The 19768-nt window shown below is 55.6% G+C and overlaps 1 protein-coding gene across 6 annotated transcripts in view; it reads left to right on the forward strand.

Moving 5' to 3' along the window:
- The first annotated feature begins 551 nt into the window (after positions 1-551).
- WSCD2 (WSC domain sialate O sulfotransferase 2) overlaps positions 552-19768 on the forward strand; it is a 117353-nt gene continuing 98136 nt past the window's right edge. For 2 of the 6 annotated variants that reach the window (XM_086681872.1, XM_086681869.1), the window contains exon 1: positions 555-959. The gene's annotated coding sequence lies outside the window, so the exon portion shown is untranslated. Of the gene's footprint in view, positions 960-2493; positions 2515-2852; positions 2974-19768 lie in introns of those variants that run through there. The other 4 variants (XM_086681877.1, XM_086681875.1, XM_086681870.1 and 1 more) reach the window with 4 other exon arrangements.

The following is a 19768-nucleotide window of genomic DNA, read 5'->3' on the forward strand; positions in this document are numbered from 1 at the left end:
GGTAACCTGCGAAGCCTCCTGAACGCAGCAGCAGCAGCAGCAGCAGCAGCAGCAGCAGCAGCAGCAGCAGGAGCAAACCCTCTGCCAGCTATTCGGCGCTTCCTCAATGCCAGCAGCTTGGCCCTTCGCCTCATCGGCTCCGTTAATTCTCCAAACCACCCCGGAAGCGGGTCTGCGAGCCCATTTTACAGGCGGGCAGACCGAGGCCGGGAGGCCTGGCGGCCGCGGGAAGACCGGGTGGCACGCAAGGAGTTAAGCGGCGGCGGTGCTGTGGCTCCGCGCGAGGAGCGCGCCCGGTCGAGGCGCGCTGCTGGCGGCGGCGGCGGCGGTGGCGGTGGCGGCGGCGGCGCGGGGAGCTCGGGCCGGAGACGGGAAGTCCGGGCGGCGAGCGAGGCAGCGCGCGAGGCGGCGAGCGGGAGGCGAGGCGGCCGGAGCCCCGCGCCCAGCCGCCGCCCGCGCCCGGCGCGCCCCGGGCTCGCCCTCCCCGGGCCGGGTGCCCGCGCGGGGCCTCGTCGCGGCGCGGGGCGCCCGCAGTGCCGCCCGCCCGCCCGGGCGCCAGGCTCGCGGGAGCCCGGCTTCCACTTTGCGCCGCCGCCCGCCCGCCTCCCCGGCTCGCCGGCTGGCGTCGCCACCGCCTCCTCGTCCCCCGGCCGCCGCTGTCGCCGCTGCTGCAATCCAGGACGCACACTCTTCCACTTTCCCGCTGGCGGCGCGCAGGACGCCCCTCGCGCCGGCCCCGGAGAGCTAGCCCCCCCCCGCCCCCCGGGGCCCCGGCCGGAGCGGGCTCGGCGGCCAGCGAGGAAATCCGGACTCGGCTTTCCCTGATGCCACTGCAGCAGCTGGCAGCCGGGAAGGCGCCCACGGAGCGGGCGCGCCGAGCGGGACGCGCGAGCCGCGGAGGGAGACCCCGGCGCCTGCTGGGATCCGCTGGCAGAGTTTGCAAGTGGCCGCGACCCCAGGTAAGGGCTGAGGCGCCCCGACCGGGCGGGAGGGCTCCGGAGGGGAGCGGGGCGCCGAGCTGCTGCGAAACGATTCCTGCTGCCCCCAGACCGGGCTTCCAGGTCCAGCCGCTTCCCCGCAGGCTGGGGGCTCGGCGCCCGGAGTCAGGTGTGTAGGGAAAAGCCGAGCGAGTGGTGACAACCCAACGTTGGTAAATGACAAACTTTCTCTCCTCTGGCAGAGGGTGGGACATTCCGGCTCATCCGGGCGGCCTTCCTGCGGGCATCCCAACGGGTCCCCAAAGGCAGGCAGGCAGGCACTCGAGGCTTCTCAGGCTCAGCTGGGCCACGGGGAAGGCGGTGGGCCCCTTTCATTTAATTCACGAATTACCCCCCTTTCTCGGCCAGTTCAGAGTTCCGAGGGAGAAGGAGCTGGTCATGTTTCCAGTTTGGCTTTACGAGGTGCTCGTTGCGGTGATGCTGGGGTGCATGCGGTTTCCTGGCGTCTGGAGCCGGCATCCAGCGCTGCCCAGGGGACGGGCTTTGTGTGAGTGCTTTGCAGGCTTGCTTCTGTCCATTCCTGCCCTGTGTGTGTCAGGAGGCGAGGAGAGGACTGGGGACGGGGGACCCACGCAGTCAGAATCCCACGGCCCCAAGTGTCATCCCAGGAAGGAACTCATCTCCTTGGTGGACACACTAGGAGAGGTGGGGATCACCTCCCATTAACTGCAGCTCCTTAGATGAACCAAAGACTTAGCGGAAGTTACCTGGGCCGCTCAATGAGACCATTCAGAGCCTGGGGAGGGACCAACTTTGTGTGGAAAAGGGGCTGGAATGGACAGCTGGGTAGAGGCTCCTGGCATCGTCATCTGTGGCTCTGGGGAAGTGGGTAGTCCCCCCACAATCTAGATCCCTCGAGGCTCTGCCGAGCCCGCCACATAGCTCATGAGTTCGGCCAGATTATTCTTCCTCCTAACGAGAAGCATGGTCTACAGAGGCCACCTGGTCTCTGAGGATCATTTTGGAGCCACCCCAGTGGTCACAGCCTTCTAGATGCATCGTGCTTCTTAGCCGGGGCTACAGCCTAGGGCTCGGGTCATCTCGATGGACTGGTTGGTCGGTAGGGCAGGTAGCAGAAGTGCTTCTGACTGTGACCTGAAGGGTGGAAATAGTTCGCTGGTCCTGCTTGGGCTGGACCTCTGCCTCCGGGGAATGGCATCGCTGTGCAATTCTGGGACTGTTCTTGAGGTAGGGGTCTCAGGACCTTCTGTTCTTGCTTAGGATGCTGACCTGGGACCCTGCTAGGAGCTGCCTCCCTGGGCTGCGGAGACCTGAGGTCGGAGGCTGGTGCTCGCTGGCCCAGGGCAGCCTCGTCTGTGGGTCAGAAGACGGAGCTGCCAGACTGCAGTCAATTTGCTGTGTGACTTTGGGCAAATCGCTAGACTTCCCTGGGCTCTGGTTGCCGCCTCTGCAAGATGGAGAGATTTCACGTGTCCTCGGAGGTCCTAGTGCAGACACTCTTCGGCCCTGAGCGCTCGTCAGGGATGAGGTTTTCAAAACCCCGTAACGTAGTTCGGTGTGTAAGAGGCGTCTGAGTGCGTCCAGTCGCTTTGCCCTCCGAACCTCGGCCGTCTCTGTACGGCGGGGAGTTCCCTGTTCCTGTTAGGAAGGGTGTGGGGGGGGGGCCGACATGGTGCGTGGAAAGTGCTTACTGTAGAGTCTGGTGAGGACTGGGGCTCCACGGACACGGGCAGGCAGCAGCAGGGCTGTCTCTTTTCGGGTCTCGTGTGTGAGCACGCGGGTGCCGTTTTCCCCGGGGAGGCTGTCCCCGTCCCACCTGAGCGCCAGGTGATGGCGACTGGGGGGGGGCAGGGCCCTTGTTCTCTCCAATCAGCTGACACCTGCAATCCCCACCCCCTTACTGCTTCCTCATAAGAGCTCCGCTGGGCCAGCAGCTCCTAGAGGGGAGCTCGGGGAGGTCTGGGAGGGATGCCTGCACCCAGCTGCTGCGTTGCCATGACGACAGAAGGTGGAGGTAAGCTGTCTCCATGGCTTCAACTTTGCGGCTGTGTAGGGATCCGGGGCCAGGAAGTTCAGTGGGTCTGGATGTCAGGCACCCGGTCTGCTGAGGCTGTTGGAACAGGCGAAGCTGCTGTTCCCTATAGGAATAGCTGCGCCAGGGAAAGTGCTGTGTGTGTGCGTGGGGGGGGTGGGGGGTGGGGGGTAAGGGAGAAGGGTTTTTGAGATTGCGGAGAAAGGCAGTAGATTGGTCAGTCTTCTTTCTCTCTGAGTTGGTTCCGAGGCTTGGGACATCCGTGTCCTTCCCCACGCTAGGGCTCCCCTGGGTCCATGCTGAGCCTGCTGGTGGGGAAGGCAGACCTCACCTCGGCCGCCCCGGAGTGAGTTCGTGGGCGTGCGGTAGGGACTCGGGCAGAGGCAGTTCTGCAGGGAGCTCGCTCAGTCCGTGGCCTTGACTTTTAGGACTCTAATGAGCACTTTGTTTTCTTGGCGGAGTAGGACGTGGGTGTGTGTGTGTAAACGAGTGCGTTCTCACGCAGGTTTGTGCACATGGGCTCACGGGAGTCTGACTTACGTAGAAATCTTACGTGTGTGTGCACGTGAATAGTGTCAGGCTGGGTGTGTACTTGTGAGATTGCGTGTCCATGGATTTACGAGTGTGTGTGTGTGTGTGTGTGCACGTGCCTGCGAGGGAACGGGTGCCTGCGTGAGTCAGAGCAGGCGTGGGTGTGTGTGCACACTTGGGAGCATGTAGCCATTGGGTGTATGCGCGTTGGACGTGTGTCTGTGACCGGGCAGGTGCCCGGCCGCTCGGCTGCACACGCAGGTCTGGCGGGTCTGTGTGGCGATGCGTGTGTCGGAGAGGCCAGGCGGGTCTGCCTGGGTGCGATGTGCTTTAGAGCTGTGCGAGCTGCCTGCACCTGTGTGTGGGGGCGTTTGTGAGCGCCTGCACGCGTGTGCAAGGATGTGGTGTGGACTTGTGGTACGCACCTAGAGCCTGCACGTCTTCCAGCGTGCCTTTGTGTCTGTGCACGTGTGTATACAGCGTTGCACACTTGCCCGACTCTGTGTACGTGTGTGGACCTGGTTGTTGGGGTGCAACCTCTGTGAGCTCGTCTGTGTCTGTGTGTATTTCTGTGGGTGTCTGCCTGTGTGTGTGGCAGGGTAAACTTTTTGTGCATCCCTGTGTGTATATGCATGTATCTCTGAGGGTGTGTGCACCTGTGTGTGGCATTGCACGCTCGATTGTATCTCTGCGTGTACGTGTGTGTTTCTGAGGGTCGGTACTGGTGTATTTGTTGCAGCGTCCATTTGAGCGTGTGTCCGTGTGCAGGTGTCTCTGAACGTGTGTTTGGGGGTTGCGGTGTACCTTTTGCACACATCTGTGTATGAGTGAGTTTCTGAGTGTGTGTGTGCCTGGGGTGTATTTTCCTGTCTGTGGGGGTGGTAGGATTTCTGCGTGTATTGTGTGTGTGTGTGTGTGTGTGTGTGTGTGTGTGTGTGTTCTGAGCATGTGCATCTCTGTAGGTATGTCTGAGTGTCCACAAGGGTGTGTGTGTGGGGGGGGGGTGTAAGCACTACCAAGAGCTTCTCAACAGAAAACATCTCTGAACCTTTGAAGCTGCCCTTTGTGGGCTCCTGGGGGGCTCAGTCGGTTGAGCGTCCAACTTAGGCTCAGGTCATGATCTCACGGTCTGTGAGTTCGAGCCCTGCGTCGGGCTCTGGGCTGACAGCTCGGAGCCTGGAGCCCGCTTGAGATTCTGTGTCTCCCTCTCTCTCTGCCCCTCCCCCACTCACACTCTGTCTCTCAAAAGAAATAAAACAGTAAAAAAACAATAAAACCACTCTTCGCCCTGCCCCCCCCCCCCCCAGGTTGGGACCGTGTTGTGCTGTGCACCCACCAGGTGTTGCTTCAGTGATCTGTGCCAGCTCCGAGCAGGTTGTCATGACGTTGTGTGTGCAGTTTTTCAAGGGCCTCTGCTCTGAAGTCCCTGTACCGCCCCTCCCCCCCACCCCCCCCCCCGTACCTCGGGTCTCTCTCACCCAAAGCCCACGCTCAGGACGGTTGCTGAAAAACTCACAGATGTTAAGAGCGCAGGTATAATTTTAGGCAGAAGGTCTGAAAATAGGCAGCCTAGGATGCACTGAACGTCTCGACAGCAGTGTTTCTAATTAGGAGCAACTTGTTTTCCTTAAATAAACAAATCAAGTGAGGAAAGAAATTGCCTGAGATTAATGGCTCCCCGGAGCAGGTCCAGATGTTGGGAAGATGGGGATGGGGTCCCCAAGGACTGCAAGTGTTGAGCGCTTGGGGTCTCTTCCAGATTTTGACCACATGCTGATAGGCAGGGGCAGGACAGGAAGCCGGTGAGGAGGGCAGGGCTGGCTTCGGGCCCCCTTTCCGAGCTTTGGCTGGTGTTTGGTTATTGGGGTATGGAAGCATCACTGGCCTGTACCCCTGCCCTCAGCTGTGAGGCTCTGCCATTTTCCTCCCTCAGGGTGCTCCTTCACTTTGGGTTTGGCCACGTGACTGACTTTGGTCATTAGCGGGCGGTGGACGTGACTGTGGGTCCGTTCCAAGCTTAGGTCTCCAGGGGCCTTGTGCGTTTCTGCCGTGGCTAAGGGAGGAGCTCCCCCAAGGCCGCTGGTGCCCCTCAGCCTGGCCCCAGAATGAACACAAGTCCGACCACCCTGAGCCCAAACCTCAATAAAGAACCTAGCTCAGCCAGGCTCCTTCCTGCTGGCCACAAGCGGGTTAGCGAGGTCAATGCTCCTTATTGCGCGTTCCTGGGGTTTTATGGTTGTTTGTTACGCACCGTTACTGTGGTTGTAGCTAACCGATGCACTTACCAGCAGTCTGTATTTCCTCCTCTTTCGCTGCGTCATGAATACCTGTACTTCTGACCATGGGTATCCCCCTTCCTACCTTGCTTTCCGCTCATCTCCACCTCAGCGGTGATAAGGATGATATTGCATGATGTTTTGGGAAGTGCTGACCAGACATCATGCCCCAATGCCCTGGGAGGTAGTTTTCTGTTATTGTCTTCTCCTGTAATCTACCACAGATTGCCCCATCTCACAGCCCAGAAGAGGCATCCCGGGAATTTACACCCAGATCCCCGATGTTATAGACCATTTTTTCAAAAATCTTTTTCATGTGTATTTATTTATTTTGAGATGGAGTGAGAGCGCAAGCAGGGGAGGGGCAGAGACACAGGGAAAGAGAGAGTCCTAAGCAGGCTCTGTGCTGTCCGTGCAGGGCCCGATGCCTGGCTTGATCTTGTGAACCATGAGGTCATGACCGGAGCTGACATTCAGGGCAGATCGCTTAAGTGACCAAGCCAAGCAGGCTCCCCCAGAGACACCGTGTTTAAAGATGATGATGTCATAGTGCCTCCCCAGTGCCCGCAGGCATTCTCGGCAGGACTGACAGCATAGCATACGTTTGGCCTTTTCCGTTTAACGCACCTGGAGGTTGGATAGGCAGGAATGAATCATGTCATCGAAGTGGGAAGGGTCTGTCTAGATCGAGGAATGATTTGTTCGTTCATTCATTCATTCCCACATTCATTCACTCAGCATCAGTGATTGCTGATAATCCGTATTGGCTCAGAATCTTACAACTGTCCTGTTCTGTGCTGGGCACAGAAGATACAGAGGTGAGAGACCCCAGTTCTGTCCTCAGGCGCCTACAGTTTGGAGAGGAAGAAGGAGCCAGAAGAGACGGGGATCCAGCCTAGTCTTGACCTCTTCCTGGGAGCAGCTTCAGCCCTCCCATTTGGCTGTTGAAAAATCAAAGGTCGTCATGTTGACTAAGTCCTTCACACTGTGCTTGGTGCATGGGAAACCCCAATAAACGGTATCTTTTCTTCCTCGTGTTCTTCCTCTTCTTATGGAGGAGACAGTTGAATGTCATAGCCAGAGCAATGCCGAGGTAGCCGAAACCAGGGGTCACGGGTAAATAACCGTCTTTGTCTGAAACTATGAGGTATTTCAGGAGGCGGGATTTAGTGCCCAAAACCAGAAGAATCCCATGCAAACCAGGAAAAGCTACTTACTTACCTTAGTCCTAGAGGAGGCGTTGGACCCCACTTGGAACGATTTAGAACAGAGCTTGGTAAACACGGGCCAACTCCAATCCACCGACTGCTTTTATAAATAAAGTTTTATTGGGGCACAGGTGAGCCATTCATTAATACATTGTCTATAACTGCTTTCTGGCGATAACTGCCGAGTTGAGTAGTTGTGACAGAGCCCATATGGCTTGCACAGCCTGAGATATTTAGTATCAGATTCTTACAGGAAAAGAAATTGCCGACCTCCGAGCTAAAAAGCCCGGCCAGGGTCCTGGGCGTCAGCCAGGAGCGGGGAGGCAAGAAGTCAGTGCTCTTGGCCGAATCACTGTGGATCAGGTGGTACATAGGGCTTGCCTCCAGGGGCTCAGGAAGAGGGTAGCAACTCCAGAGGTTTATGAGCTTGGGGAATTCTTAGATGGGGAGATGTAGACCCAGAGAAGGGAAGACACTCCAGGGCCATCCAGCCAGTGGGAAGCAGGTGACTAGGGTCTTAATACCTGGCGACTGGAGTATAGCTGGGTGCTCTTCTCACCTCCAACTCCAACAAAAGCATCCTGGAGTCCGAGGCGGCAGGAGGGCCCGGCCCCGTGTGCTTCTCACGTCCAGGTGTTCAAGTTTCTAGCACAAGCTCCCAGGTATATTGTTAAGGTTGCTGATTCCTTTAAATTCTCTGTGTAGCCCCGCGAGCGCAGGTGACGAGAAGGGCCTCCGGATGGGAAGTGAAGGATCTGGGTCCCCACTCTGCCACCCTTTGACTTTGTGGCCTTGGGCAAGTCTCTTCCCCTTTCTGGGCCTCGGGTTTTCCATCTGGAGAATGGGAGAGGAATGATACGTAATTGCTAAGGACTTTACCAGTAAGGCCTTTGACGGTCCCATTTTCTTTCTCGTAGGCAGCATAGCCCCAGAGTCTTAAGATCTGTGCCTCTGCTCCAGGGGTGTCCTGTAGGATCCTGTTCTGCGGACCCTCCTGAGGATGAGAATAATGATGGTGATGCTAATGGGAATCATCCTCCTGGCCTCCGTTTGTAGGGTGAATCAGAGCTTCACTGCCGTTCTCTGACTGAGTCCTTGTGACAGTCAGTCCTGTGAGTCAGAGGACCCCTGTCTCTTCAGGCGAGAACACGGAGGCTCAGAGAGGTTCGTTCGCTTAGCAGGGTCACACAGCCAGTAAGGGGCAGAGCTGGGGTTTGAGTCCAGGTCTGACTGACCCCAAAACCTGTGTGCCCGGCCTCTCCTGTGTCCCCCCTCTGCTGTGTGGCCACTGGCTTTCCCAGGTGGAGGCGATGAGCTATTTCAGGAACCCCTCAGAGGCAGGCTGCTTTCTCTTCCCTGTGATTTATTAACGTGGGCGTGTCACGAGCCAGACCGGGCTCCGTTCTCACAGGCCTGATGATGGCCAGCGCAGGTCTGTGGGCAAGGCTGCGGTCTGGGTGGGAGTGAGTGACCGTGCATGGCCAGAGGGCCCCCTCCCCCTCAGGACACTGAAGGGCAGGTGACTCACATGGGCCTGAGGTGCTAGGACTGTGTGCATTGGCAGATTCACAGCCCCTGGGCCTCCAGGAAGCTGGGGCCACACGACGTTTGCCATGATGAACCACGTAGTTTCTGGAGATGGCAGACCATTCGTGTTTCTGCTTCTCTTAGATTGTCCCGAAGGTGAGCCCTACTGTGCCGGGATGGCCCTGATGTCTCCCTGCGCAAGGTGTCCATTGACGAGCGAATGGCCTGGGTTCTTTGTCGTTTGAATGCCCATCCTGTGGGACAGAGAGAAAATCCAGAATCTCTGGAACCATCGGACTTGCTTTCATTCTCATGAAGCTTTTAAGCATAACACCGTAATGACTGCGGCCGTATTTCCTGGAAACTCTGCTATATAAAAAAATAGAACAAGAAAGGCATCCCATTCAATTGCCACAGTGTCTCTATCAGGAAAGAGCCAGCATTTCTCGCTCAGAGACTATTTACTCATACTTTGCACACCATTCTGATGAGCTCGGTGACCTGATTTCCCAGACTTGTAGCCTCTAGAGGGAGCAGATTGGACATGTGTGGGTGGGTAGAGAAAACATGGTGACCGCAGCCAGGAGTGACAGCTGGCAGCCTGAGAACAAGGTACAGATGAAGGGATTATAAAAATGAACATGAGGGGCGCCTGGGTGGCTCAGTCGGTTGAGCGTCCGACTTCGGCTCAGGTCATGATCTCACTCACGGTCCGTGAGTTCGAGCCCCGCGTCGGGCTCTGTGCTGACCGCTCAGAGCCTGGAGCCTGTTTCGGATTCTGTGTCTCCCTCTCTCTCTGACCCTCCCCTGTTCATGCTTTGTCTCTCTCTGTCTCAAAAATAAGTAAACGTTAAAAAAAAAAAAAAAATGAGCATGAAAGGGCGCCAGGGTGGCTTGGTCGGTTAAGCATCCGACTTGGGCTCAGGTCATGATCTCGCGGTTTGTGAGATCGAGCCTCATGTCAGGCTCGCTGCTGTCAGCCCAGAGCCTGGAACCTGCTTGGAATCCTCTGTCCCCTTCTGTCCTCTTCTCTCCCGCTCAGTGTCACACCGTGTGCCCTATCGGAGAACAGCAAAGGTGCTGGCTTCTGTGATGGCGTTAAGGACCAGTGAGCCCCATTCGGTTGGCAGAGTGAAGGGTGAAAAATCATTCATTGTATAAAATACTTCAGTCCCCATGGTTAACTGATACATGTTTCTGTGTACGATGCTTCAGGTGTCTGGAAATTCTCTGAGACAGAACTCTTCATTTCTTACGGTGTTGAGTGAGTGACATCTTCCAGTACCTAGAAGAGTATCTGGCACATGGTGGGAGCTCAGGAAATAAACACTCATTGAAACACCCAGGCAAATCTGGGTGTTCCCGTGCCGGTCTCTTCACAACAGCCAGTGAGCGGTTCCATCTCTGGCCTCAGTGTTCTCATCTGTAAAAGGGGGGGGGGGGTGGTGTGCAGCTGCAAACGGGCTAACGCTGCTGCTGAAAAACCAGAGCACCTCTGTCTGTGCTCGGCGTCCGACTTGGGACGTTTGCTTCCGTCGCGTGTATCTTATTCGGGAGCCAGCCGCCTGCAGAAAGCAGGCTGGCGGGGGCACTACGAGGCGGGGTTCTGGCCGTCCGCTGGTTCGCGTGCAGAAAGGCCCTCCAGCACAAGACACTGGGATGGAGTTGGGTGATGAGCCAGCCTAGTCGATGCCACGGCCCCAGAGAACGACAGCAGCACCTTCTACACCCGTGTCCAATGGCCTGCCTCACTCCGGTCTGGTTTTGGAGTAGGGACCAAGACCTTGGTCTGCACGGTCGAACAGGCTTGCGTTCGGTTCTCAGCTCTGCCACTTAACCCGCTGGGCGACCTTTGGCAAGTTGCTTGAGCGCACCGCGCCTCCGTCTCCCCATCTTTGAAATGGGAACGATCCTGCCAGCTGGGATGCGTTGTTACGGGGATTCGGCGAGATCACGCCCGGTGGCCAGTAAGTACACGGTGTGATCATCTAAGCCAGAAAGACAAGTCGTTTGCTCACATGGGCGTAGCTTAGGTGTCTCCTGGCATTAAAGTGTCCCTGGGCCTCTGTTCAGGACCCGTGGGGGAAAGGAGGCTGCCATTGGCTGCATCTTCCTGAGACCAGCTGGGGCATCGCCTGGAAGTTTTTCTCTTTGAACTTGAGCATCCTCTTCCATTCGAAAGCACATTTGGGCATCCGTTCATTTATGCGGCGTTCCTTTATCGGGTGCCTACCTCATACGAGAGCTTCCCGGTTCCGTGCTAGGCCCTGGAAGGTGACTCCAGCTGGCAAACCGTCCAACAGCAACGAATCTAGCAAGGCACAGGCTAGAGAGGCAGAACTGGGACTCGAACGCGGATCCAACCCTAGAGCCCCTAGTCTTTCTCAGCCTGGTCTCCTGCCTCGGGCGCCATGCACACCCAAAGGCGGACATGCGAGCAGAGTTTGAGACAAGCTGGGAGAACATGGGTCGGGGCTGTGGACGCGGGAAAGGGAAGTCCTGGTGTTGAGAGAATCCGTGGCATGCCGACCCCCGGCGGGGTTCACCCGTTTGTTTGCTCTACAAGTCTTTATTTGAGCACTTGCCGTATGCAAGCCCTGCGGAGACAGTGGAGACAAAAACAAGACGCTGTCCTGCATATGGTTACAAGTCAAAGTAACTGTCAGGAGGCAAGGTGCCTGACACTGGGAAGGCACAGATGAGGGCCTTTGAAAGGAAGGCTGCCTTGAGAAAGAGAAAAATGAGCTGGGATCCGAAGGCTGAGCAGGATTAACCAGGCGAAGGATGGGAAGACAGAGGAAGCGGCATGCGCAAAGGTCCTGGGGTAGGAAGGAGAGTGGCGTGAACCAGGGACACGGACGCCGGGGCTTTTAGGGTGGGGAGGAGCTGGTACACAATGCAAGTGGACAATTCTCAGGGTCTTGTGGACTGCGTATGTGTTTTGTCCTTTATCCTTCTAGCAGTGGAGAGCCTTGAAAAGATTTTAAGCGCAGAGTGTGAAATGATTCCATTAAATCCTGGTCAGAGCCGCAAGAAAAACCCCGCACCCCCATGTGAGGTGGGAGCCCATTGAAATCCCAACAAAGAGGGAGCTGAGCGGACGGCAGTGATTTCAGGATTTCAGCCTCATTATGCAAAACACACAGCCTTCTAAGGGAGAGGTGAGCTTTGGAAAAAAGAGTCAACAAATTAGTTTTTTAATCTGCTTTAAGTTGCAGAAATGCCCCGTCTTCCTTCCATTGTCACCTGATGGCCCATAGGCTATTTTAACTTTTATTAGAGAATTTGTTTTTGTTTTGTTTTTTTTTTTAATTAAAGGAGTTTTTTCTTTTTGAAAAACAGATCCCAGCCGTGTCTCGATAAGAGAGAATTAAAAATGGCACTGGGGAAATGCCACGGAAAGCTTTGCTTTTCCTCCGTATGGCATCTGAACTGATTTAAATAATAATTATATATTTCATCATGCTGCCGCCGCTCCCTTCCTGGCCTTCCCAACACACCACAGTTTCCCAGCAGCTCTGCGCATACACTGTCCCTAAAATCCTTAACTCGGGGCTCCGAGCGGCGCGGGGACGGCCGTAAGAGACCCGTGAGATTTCTGACCTAAGTGCTTTAGGTTTAGGGCAAAATCTTGCTCAAATTCATTGTTAGCAGTTCACCGCTGTGTGGCCTTGGGTAATTTACGTCAATCCCCTTAGCCTGCAATTGGTCACTCATGTAAAATAGAAATGACGTTAGTGTTTATACTTACCAGGATTCTTTTGGTCGTAAGAGACAGAAGATTCAACTGAAACGTCACTACATTCTTATCCTGAGGCACGAAAGGGAACATCTGGGCTCGTGTACCTAGCAGCTTAGCTTCAGGTGTGGCTGGGTCCAGGGACTCAACTGTGTTACTTGCTCGTTCTCTCTCTCTCTCTCTCTCTCTCTCTCTCTCTCTCTTCCTCCTCCCTCCCTCCCTCACGGTTTTTTGGCTCTCCTTTTCTCTGTGTGCGCTTCCTACCGAGGCAGGCTCTGGCGGTCTTCTGGGCACAAATGCCCATCAGTGTCTCCATGTTTACATGGTGCCAGCTGCAAGCCCAGTTCCAGCAAGTGCTGGAACTGAGCCCTGGGGCCTCCTGGGGCCAGTCACCATGGCCAAAGGAACAGAGACACGTAAGTTGGCCCCAGTCTAAGTCACGTGACCCCTGGAGCCTTGTGGGGGTGGGGCGGATACTCTTGGCTGCTTCCTAAGCCACAAAGACCCAACAGGGGGAGAGGGATGGGTCCCCAAAGGGAAATCGGGACCTGGGGAACCGAAGAAGGGGAAGTGAATGCTGGGCAGACTAAAATGACTTCTTGGTAGGCGGTCTGCTTGTCACCAGTTGCTGGGACGCTGAAATGAGTTCAAGCACGCGAGGTCCTCGGTGTGTGCTGACTCGCGTTAGTATTGCCATGGCGATGATTGCCACCGGCACGGGATTCTAGAAGCTGTGGGGTGGGGGCGGGGGGGGGGGCGCTCTGCAAGTAGTTAGGGTGATGGGGACACCCCTGCCCAGGAGACTCGGCCTGGACGTCCCCTTGACTGCTGCGAGCCTTGGACCTGTTCCTTCCCTTCCAGCTCTGAAAGCCACTGTCCATAACAGGTTCCCCTCTTGTGTCACTTGACCAGCCAAAAGCTGTGATGGCTCAGGGGAGGTGGGGAGGGGTCGCATATGCAGACCCCTTCAGGGGCGGGCGGGTCCCATGGGAAGGAGACAGAGCAGAGGGACAGTAGTGAAGCAGAGACCAGCTGCCTTGTCCTCAGAGGCTCTTGCTTCTAGTCCCAGCCCACTGTCGCAGGGGAGTGCGGAGCCCTGGGTGGCCACCTGTCTCCACTGTTTTTTCCAAGAGAATTCCAACGTTTGTGTTTAAGTTTGTTTACTTTTTGAGAGAGAGAGAGAGAGCAGAGGAGGGGCAGGGAGAGAGAGAGAGGGAGAGAGAGAATCCCAAGCAGGCTCCACACTGTCAGCGCAGAGCCCGATGTGGGGCTTGAACCCATGAACCATGAGGTCATGACCCGAGCCAAAATCAAGAGTCGGATGCTTTACCGACTGAGCCACCCAGGCACCCAGAGGATTCCGAGGCTTTACGCAAAATTCACCCAGTTGTAAATGTTGGCCACCAAATTCAGATGTTTTTATTTTATTTTATTTATTTATTTTTAACATAATTTTCATGTTTATTAGTATATGCAAACAAAGAAGCTTCCTGCCCCGTCCCCCCCCCCCATCCCTCCTCACACTAAGAAAGCAGCAGAGGGGCGCTTGGGTGGCTCAGTCGGTTAAGCATCCGACTTCGGCTCAGGTCATGATCTTGCAGTTCGTGAGTTCGAGCCCTGTGTCTGACTCTGTGCTGACAGCTCAGAGCCTGGAGCCTGCTTCGGATTCTGTGTCTCCCCCGCTTGTGCTCTGTCTCTCAAAAATATATAAACATTTAAAAAAACTAAAAAAAAAAAAAAGCACAGTTACTGTCCTAGATTTTAAAATGTTACTTGTGAAGTTATTAGAAACATACAAGTTTTTAGTCAAATTCATGGTCCCTTCATATAGTAGGAAATACTGATTGTAACACACAGGACAGACCAAACAAGCATGTCGTTGGGTGTATTTGGACCAGTGCTGTAAAGTCAGGTGTCCCCAGGGAAGGGGACACGGAGCCTGTCCTGCCTGAACCGTAGAGAGCTTGTGTTGTGGATGACCTCAGAAGACACACCCGGCTCGGTGTTCTGGAAACCGGGGTCATGCACGTTCAGCATCCTCTTGGATGGTCACAGGGGGACCTTTACACTGTGAGCTGCACCGTTTGTAACAGGCTCTGTGGATGGAATTCTGTGAGAACAGCCGCTTAGACGCGGTTCATTTTGCTGCCTGAGATTATTAGTGTTCTCTCTGATTTCCTGCTTCACACTGTTGATTTCCTGGTATAAACCTTCCCCTGCAGAGGCTGAGAAGGTAATTCAACCGCCGTCCCTCCAGGTGAGGGCGGATTCAATCCTGGTTCCCACTCTCTGCTGTGTGACTGAGGGCAGGTCACTTTGCCTCTCTGAGTCTCTGTGTTCTCTTCGGTGACGGGGATCCTCGGAGCCCCTGCCTCCTGAGGAGGGGTCAGGCGCAGAGTAGGTACTCAGCAAAGCTCAGCTTCTCCTGGGAGCTGGTTCTGCTCCTTCTGCATTAGTTTGCATATACTAATAAACATACTGCATATACTACATACCATACATACCAGGCCCTTTCCCAGCACAGACGCCCTTTTCTGCTCACAGCGGCCTGAGGCTTGCGGCTTTACCGTCACGATCACCTTTTGTACGGGTGTGGAAACTGAGGCTCTGAGCAGTGAGAGGATTCGCCGAGGTCACAGAGTGAGGGCACGCGGAGCTGAATTTGAACTCCAGCCTGTGTGCATCCAGAGGTCGTGGCTCTTCGGAGAGGGGCCTACCTCCTTAGGGAATCAGTTGGGCATATACACCAAACCGATGGTTGTAAGGACCCCTTAGCTGCAGAGTCTGGACCCAGCTCTGCTGCTAACATGCTGTGTCATCTCAGGAAAATTTCTTCACCTCCCTGGCCCTCTTTTCCCTCGCTCCTGAAAAGACCTCGTTCCCTTCCGCCACCTCGGGGCCTTTGCACACGCTGTGTCATCTGGCCGGCATGGTTCCCTCCCCATCGCTACCCTTCTTCACCTGGTTAATTGCAGCTCCTGCTTTGGGTCTTGGCTGAAGCATTGCTTCTGAGAATTCCTCTGGGGCTCCCTTAGACTGGGTCAGATCTCCCCTGCCATGAGCTCTCCAAACTCAGGATCAGTCCTTCAGGGTCTGTGATTCTAGCGCTGAATGATGATTTAAACTGCCCCGTATTGCCTCTACCAGACTGTCTGCTCTGGGTGAGGGTCACAACACCCCTGAGCCCCCCTGCTGGGCTCACACTCCAAGCCTGCCTCACTGTGCAGCAAAAGGGTGTGGTTATTCCCTGAAATTTAAAAGGAGGGCTGAGGGCACCTGGGCGGCTCAGCCAGTTAAGCATCCGACGCTTGGTTTCGGCTCAGGTCACGATCTCACCGTCTGGGAGTTCGAGCCCCGCATCGGGCTCTGTGCGGACAGCGTGGAGCCTGCTTGGGATTCTCTCTCTGTCCCTCTGCCTCTCCTCTCCTCACGCGCTCTCTCTCAAAGTAAGTAAAACTTAAAAAAAAAAATAAACAAAAGGAGGGCCGAGGACCCTCATACACTGCCGGCAGGAGCGTGAATTAGCTCGGCCGCTTTGGAAGACCACTTGGCAGTGTTTGCCGAAGTGGCATGAGACCGCCTCTAATCTTCTTTTCCGCTTTGGGATGATAGACTCCGCAAAAATCAGGGTGTATGTATATATTCTCTACTTCCTGGTGAGTCTGTCACGATAGGTATGTGAGGATACGCGTGTGCTCATATAATAACACCATTAGAGTGAAAAAGCTGAAATGTAGCCGGATGTCCTTTACGGTAAAAGAGCCACGTGACCGGAAGTGCCGTCGCACCGTGGAATAACACACGGCAGTAAAAAGGCACACGGTCCGGCTACCTGCCACAAAAGGGCGGATCACAGGGGCGCCTGGGTGGCGCAGTCAGTTAAGCGTCCGACTTCAGCCAGGTCACGATCTCACGGTCCGTGAGTTCGAGCCCCGCGTCGGGCTCTGGGCTGATGGCTCGGAGCCTGGAGCCTGTTTCCGATTCTGTGTCTCCCTCTCTCTCTGCCCCTCCCCCGTTCATGCTCTGTCTCTCTCTGTCCCAAAAATAAATAAACGTTGAAAAAAAAAATTTTTTTTTTAAATAAAAAAAAAAAAGGGCGGATCACAGAAGAGCAATGCCAGGCAAACAAGACGCTCCCGGATGATCCCATAGTATACGATTCTCATTACAACAGGCTTGAAATAGAAGCCCGACTTTAGTGTTTGAGGGGTGCCTGCACACCGAGTTTAAGCCATTCCACCTGGCCAGAGGACACGATTAGCCCCTTTTTTCAGAGCGTGATAAGGTTGGAGGGTTGACTGGCCCAGAAAAAGTAAAAAAAAAAGAAAACATGAAAGAAGGAGAAAAATAAAACCCGAGAAGCGTGTTCGAGTTTCTGGTTCTGTAGGCTACCAAAAGAGGGAGATCCGCTGTCCTGGGTGGAGGGGTCAGATAACAGGGCTGGGACGGGATAAGAATCAGGACATGGGGCCCCGAGGTGGGGCAGCTGAGTGCTGCCCAGGGTGGGCTGGCCTAGAGGTCCAGAAGAATTAGGTCTTTGGACTTGCTGTCCTGGCTGTTTGCCCACGGCCTTGACCTCCCTTTCTGTGCAGACAGGAGGGTGGGCCTGGATCCTGATCTTGAATCTGGGCCCTGGCCGGAGAGCAGGGACGCTATGATTGTTACCGGACCTTGGAGCTTGGGCCAGAATGGAATGGGGTCAAGGGCTTCCAGAGGCTTCTACAAGTCTGGCTCATGGTTTGGATTATTAACTCCTTGATGACGAACTTCATCCATCCATTTAGGAAACGTACGTAAATCTCCTGCTCGCCATTCTGTCAACAAACGTGAATCGATCTTACCTCGGACTAGACTCTGCAAAGCATCAGGGATGCGTTTGGGGCGATCCACTGGGTTTGGTTTGTCTGAGGTTTTCTGTTCGGTTTGTTTTTGCTTTGAGAGAGAGAGAGGGTGCAAGAGAGAGACAGAATCCCATGAGGGGCAGAGAGAGAGAGAGAGAAAGGAGCGGGGCTCACGTGAAGCAGGTCTCGAGCTCACCCGACGCGGGACTTGAACTCACAAACCGCGAGATCATGCCCTGAGCCAAAGTCGGATGTTGAATCGACTGTGTCACCCAGGTGTCCCTGGGATTTTCTGTTTTAGCACTAAGTCTAAGCATCCCGGGGACCTCTGGGTCCCAGGCAAACCTGGATGGCTGGCCCGGGGTGAGCTAGATGCTTCTGATGCCCACTCGCACAGAACTCACAGCCTGGCAGAGGAGGCAGGGAGATCCAAACCAGGAGATCACCACTTCAGGGGAGAAAGCACCGAGTGGTGTGAAAGCCTGCCCAGAAGAGACCTCTCACCCAGCAGAGGGGGTCTGGGAAGACTTCCTGGAGGAGGTGGCATCTAAACTGAGGCTTTCAGGAGGAATAGGGTCAGGCAGGAGTGACCTGGGACCTGGCAGGAGGAATAGGGTCAGGCAGGGTCAGGGCGGGGGTGGGGGGGAGGGAGGTGGGGTTCCTGACAGGTGAGAGACGCCAGACAGAGCCTGGTGTGGTGAGGAGGTGAGTCAGGTGCACTGTGGCTGGAGGGTGGAGGTGAGTAGGGCTGGAGGGGAAGCAAGAACTAGAAAGGGCATGTGACGGTGGACCTTTTGGGTCAGGGTGGGCACCCACCAGGCGTCTGGGAACCTTGCGAGGGAACAGAGCAGGGGACCGGAGGCACCAAGTTTCTATTTAAAGACGGTCCTGGCTGCCATGTGGACAAAGGAGGAGACCGACGGGGGGAGGGGGCAGGTAAGAGTGGATGTAAAGGGACCACTGGGTAGGACCACTTCCTCATCCTTCCAGATGCTCAGGCGCGAAGCTTCACCTCTGACTTCTTGCTTCCTCTCGTGCCCCCCAAAGGACCTTCAGTAAATCTGGCCACTTCTCACCTCCTCCGCTGTCATCCTGGCATCCTGGCCCAGCTTGGCTCTTCCTCCACAGCCCTTCCCACCTTCCAGTCTCCCCTTTGGTTGACTGACTGACTTTGTTTACTCTCTGCTGCTTTCCCAGAGAATGGCGTTCCTCAGCCTCGAGGCTGTTGATGTTTGGGACCTGGTAATTCTCTGTTGGACGGGGTTTACTGTGCATTGTTGGATGTTGAGGGGTACCCCTGGCCTCTACCTGCCGGATGCCAGTAGCGTCCCCTCCCCCAGGCACTGACAGCTGAAGACACATCTCCGGACGTGGGCAGGTGTCCCTAGGAGGGGACGGGGACGGAATCACCCCCAGTTAGGACCTGTTGCACTGAGGGGCGCCTGGAGTGGCTTGGTCGGTTAAGCATCCGACTTCAGCCAGGTCACGATCTCGCGGTCCGTGAGTTCGAGCCCCGCGTCCGGCTCTGTGCTGACAGCTCAGAGCCCGGAGCCTGCTTCGGATTCTGTGTCTCCCTCTCTCCCTGCCCCTCCCCCGCTTACGCACTGTCTCTCTCTCTCTCTCTCTCTCTCTCTCAAAAATAAATAAAACATTAAAAAATATATTTAAAAAAACCCCATCGTGCTGGAACGTTGGTTTCCCATTGGGGTCCTTTGCCGTCGTCTCCCCCCAGCGCCTGGAATGTGAAGCCTGACTCAGTGGTGCCTCCTGAGCAGTTGTTGGTTGAATGAATGAGTGGGAGTAGCGGCCCGAGCCTGCACGGAAGGGAAGGATTTGGGAGGTAGTTAAGCGGTCGGCTTGATCGATAACTACAGCTGCCATTGTGTTCGTCACAGTGATAATCCCGGTCCTCGTCGTAATCCTCTCCACGGCTTGTACTTCTTTCATCGTATGGCAGAGAAGGGTCGGAGGGGTTAAGTGATGTGAGGAAAAACCTCACAGGAGTGGGTGGTGGAACCAGGCTAGACCCTGGGTCTTTAGAAACCAAATTCAGAGTGTTCTTTCAAGCGTCAGACACCCTCATATCGCAATGACTGCCATTTACAGAGCACTTGCTACCTGCCAGCCACCGTGGTTGGGACGGATCGCCTGATTTTTAAAAACATTTTTTTTAAGCTTATTTATTGATTTCGAGGGAGACAGAGACTGCGCGAGTGGGGGAGGGGCAGAGAGAGAGGAAGAGAGAATCCCAAGCAGGCCTTGTACCGCAGCACAGACTTCGCCGCGGGGCTCGAACTCGCGAAGCCGTGAGATCGTGACCCGAGCCGAAACCGAGAGTCAGACGCTTGACCGACTGAACCACCCAGGCGCCCCCCAGGATGGATCGTGTTATGGAAGGCCCCGACGACGTCATGAGATTACTGGCATCATCCCATCTTTATCAGTGGGGACTCTGAGGTTCAGAGAGGTGGAGTGAGCTGCCCCGAGCGCACAGCCGGGGATGGGCCTGTGTGACTCTGGAGTCTGAGGCCGACTTGTAAGCAAGTACAAGCCCCCCCCCCCCCCGCCCCCTCCCCCCCCCCCCCCCCCCCCCCGCGGCCCACTCCAGATAATGGCATCACCCCGAAGAGTCTTACCTTTCCCTTTTGTCTGCTG

This window comes from Puma concolor, chromosome D3 (genome assembly GCF_028749965.1).
Source record: "Puma concolor isolate L17-30 chromosome D3, mPumCon1.1.hap2, whole genome shotgun sequence".
NCBI lineage: Eukaryota > Metazoa > Chordata > Mammalia > Carnivora > Felidae > Puma > Puma concolor.